General features: G+C 43.7%; 1 long non-coding RNA gene across 1 annotated transcript; it reads right to left on the bottom strand.

Annotated features, from left to right (window-relative positions):
* Positions 1 to 1,334: 1,334 nt before the first annotated feature.
* Positions 1,335 to 2,136, bottom strand: LOC123515928. Its single transcript, XR_006678017.1, has 3 exons — positions 1,768 to 2,136; positions 1,570 to 1,639; positions 1,335 to 1,402 (listed from the first exon to the last, which is right to left on the bottom strand). It is a non-coding gene; the product is annotated as an uncharacterized LOC123515928 (long non-coding RNA).
* Positions 2,137 to 3,505: the final 1,369 nt, after the last annotated feature.

The following is a 3,505-nucleotide window of genomic DNA, read 5'->3' as shown; positions in this document are numbered from 1 at the left end:
GCTTCGACAACTTCTCCCTTCCACCCATCGCCCTGTTCACACAACACGTCACAACAATGTTGCCATGTAGGCCAGTCATTTTATGGATATACCCACCACAAATTGCAATAGTAATGAAACTTGGCATTTTTGCTTCTTTTGACCCATGTAATAACATAGTAAAAGTCAAGGTAATTCGAGGCATTGGAACACATTCATTTCGAGCAACCACTTTTTGAAAGTTATGCACGAAAATACCCTAATAGAAATGGCATAACATTTTTTGTTATAACAGTGCTTTTGTTATTTCTTTCACATTTCTCAAAAGATGTCAAACATTTTTATTATTAAATAAATAAATTGAGGTAATTAACGTCTAATAGCCTTGTTTTTTTTTTTCTTTTAGGTTAACCAGTAGCATGGACGATTGCGTTTTCTGCAGCGAGTCTCTCGGCAACGGCGAACAAACCACGAAATTAGGTGCCAAGGGGTGTGATGGAATAAACAAGGCAAATGACCTACGGCAGGCTGATATCAGTGTCGCACCTGGACAAGTTGTACACACCAGATGCAGGAAGGACTTCTGCTCCCAACTGTCTATTGAGCGAGACATCAGAAAACGCGGATATGACTGTACTGGTAGTTTCAGCGGCACTGTGCGTGCGCGTCGATCTGCCAGTTCTGCGTTTCACTACAGCGAACACTGTTTGTTCTGTGGAACACCAGACAAGTACCAGGGCAGACAAAAAACGCATAAACTTATACCAGTCCGAACAATGGACTTCCAGAGGAAGGTTACAGAGAGCTGTGTTGAACGCAATGATGCATGGTCAGAGACAGTAAAGGCTCGAGTAGAATTCGTCCAGGACTTGCATGCCGCTGACGCAGTCTATCACAATATATGTAGCATAAACTTCAGAACTGGGAAGCAGATTCCACGCCAGTTCCTTACAGTGCCAAGCAAGCGACCTAAGTATGGTAGACCGGCTGATGACACACGGAATGATGCATTCATAAAAGTCGCAGAGTACCTCAAAGCCAATGACGAGGAACAGACAACGATACCGGATCTCATAGGAAAAATGGGGGAATTTCTTCTTGGAACTGATTGCACACCTTATGGATTCACCTACATGAAGGAATGTATCCAAAAGCACTTTGGTCAGGATATCACCATCGCAGAAATAAATGGCAAAGAGAATGTTGTGACCTTTCGCCACAGGGCCTCTGCGATCATTCACGAATTCCATCAAAGGCCAAAGGAGACATCATATGAAGCCGAGAAGATGAGACTGATTAAGATGGCAGCAAAACTGATCAAAAGTGATGTGAAATCCGTACAACAGTCGATAGATATTGTAGTGTAGGATAATGACTATGATTGGGCTGACTTGCTGTATCTTGATTTATTGATTGATTCAGCCTGCAAATTTAATGTCAACAAACACAGCATACCTCAATATCATGTAACTCCCTTCAATATCTTGTAACTTCACCCAGTAAACAGAAGAATAAACATAAGATGAACACATATCCCATTCTATTATTCACTATTGCAATGACACACGATACATATAAAATAGTACTCACAAAATGACCGCCCATCATCAGCCAAGGCAGACTTCACCACATGTCTGATTACAGCATTACCCCAACTATGCTGCAAAGTTACACTTAATCAAATCCTCCTATCAGCACCGCATTTAATATAACACCAACCAATATGCACAATCAGCGGCATAACATAAGTCAAACAAATCAGAGAAATAATTTTATCACAAAACTCACCTCAGTCAAACAACCGCCACTCACCCCTGACAGGCACCAACTGTACCTCTGCCTACCTTACCCCTACACCCTGAGTGCGGTATAATATATATCCGTGTTACATACACAGACCCTAAAAGAAAACTTCCTCTTGACAAACAAATACACATTACTAACCAATACCAAACTTGTTAATAAGTAAGAAAACAATATATGTATCTCAATAATAATTACAATTCTTGTCATATATGCCAATAACAATTATACAGTAACTGGAATACAACCCGTGTCTACACCTCTTTCCAACCAATGACAGCGACACACACTGCCCGCTCCACATTCAAAGGTGCCAACAATGACATTATAATTCTAATATGATGAGAATCATATTACAGATATGTACCCATGTACAACTGAAATGTCCTCAACAGAAGAAGCCATGTTGTTCCTACCTGAATCACTAAAACTCCTTCAAACACTCTTTGTGGGCCGAGATGCTGATAGAAAAGTCGGTTCTCTAGGGCAAGCTATCATGCAGGCAATTCGGCCCCGAGTGCTGCTGGCACCCTTACAGATAGGACTGGGTGTACAGATGCACCATCATTTTGCATCAAAGTTCTTGATCGACACGCTCCATGCCCACGGATATTGCAGTTCTTATCGTGAGATACAAAGGTATGAACGGAGTGCAGCAGTTGTACTAGGGACAGACATACCAAACTACCGGCCAGAGCAGTTCATCCAATATATGGCGGACAATGTCAATCACAACATCCTTACAATAGATGGCCTCAACACATTCCACGGGATGGGAATGATTGCGTCTGTCACTCCAGGTACCAGGACATCAACAAGAGTGCCACGTGTGTCTGTGACACTGAAGGATGTTGTAGCTGTGGGCCGAATAAACATCCGACATCTTACAACACCTTGCGATGGGCTAGATACTCTGAGGTATGAGGTTCTACAAGATGAGATGGAAAAGGACAGATCTACCAACCTTGACCTCCTCTGGAAGCTGTCCCTCACATTACGCTCACCACGACCAGCATGGTCTGGCATGATGCAAGCCGTGCACACTGGTGTACATCCAGGTCAGTCTACAGTCTTCCTGCTTCCCATGATCGACATGAACAGCAGTGATCCAACTTGCATCTATTCAACATTGACATTTCTATCTGAGCACGCCAAATAGTACAACGCAAAGGTCATCATCACATTTGACCAACCACTTTGGTGGAAGGCGCTTACCATCATCGAAAGTCAATCGGAGGGCAGTGACTTGCGTAAGACTGTACTGCGCATGGGGGGCTTCCACACGTTGATGAGCTTCTTGGGGAGTATTGGAAATATCATGTCAGGATCTGGACTGCGCTCTGTTCTGGAACTGGTGTATGCCGAGAACACTGTAATGCACATGCTGTCTGGCAAGGCATATGACCGAGCTATCCGTGGGCATCTCTTGGTTGATGCAGCACTGAACACTCTCCTCGCAGAAAGGATACTTGGTACGCTAGTGCCTACTTGTTCGCAGGCTAAGAATGATGGTCCTCAGGGTATTGTAGAAGATGACGAACCAAGTGAAGACGAGATAATGCAAAGCATAGATGATGCACAGGCAGCCATAGATCCACATGATACCGAGTCAGGGTCGCAAAGTGTGGGAGCTGGACCAATTGACCTGTGTGAGCTGCGAGACCTGTATGATTCATTGATGAAGGGTGAGTGTTCTACTGAAGATATCCTTTCAGCCCCGGTT

The sequence above is a fragment of the Portunus trituberculatus genome, chromosome 5, assembly GCF_017591435.1.
Source record: "Portunus trituberculatus isolate SZX2019 chromosome 5, ASM1759143v1, whole genome shotgun sequence".
In the NCBI taxonomy this organism is placed as follows: domain Eukaryota; kingdom Metazoa; phylum Arthropoda; class Malacostraca; order Decapoda; family Portunidae; genus Portunus; species Portunus trituberculatus.
Note: the sequence above shows the minus strand (reverse complement) of the source record. Positions and strands in the feature narration are given on the sequence as shown.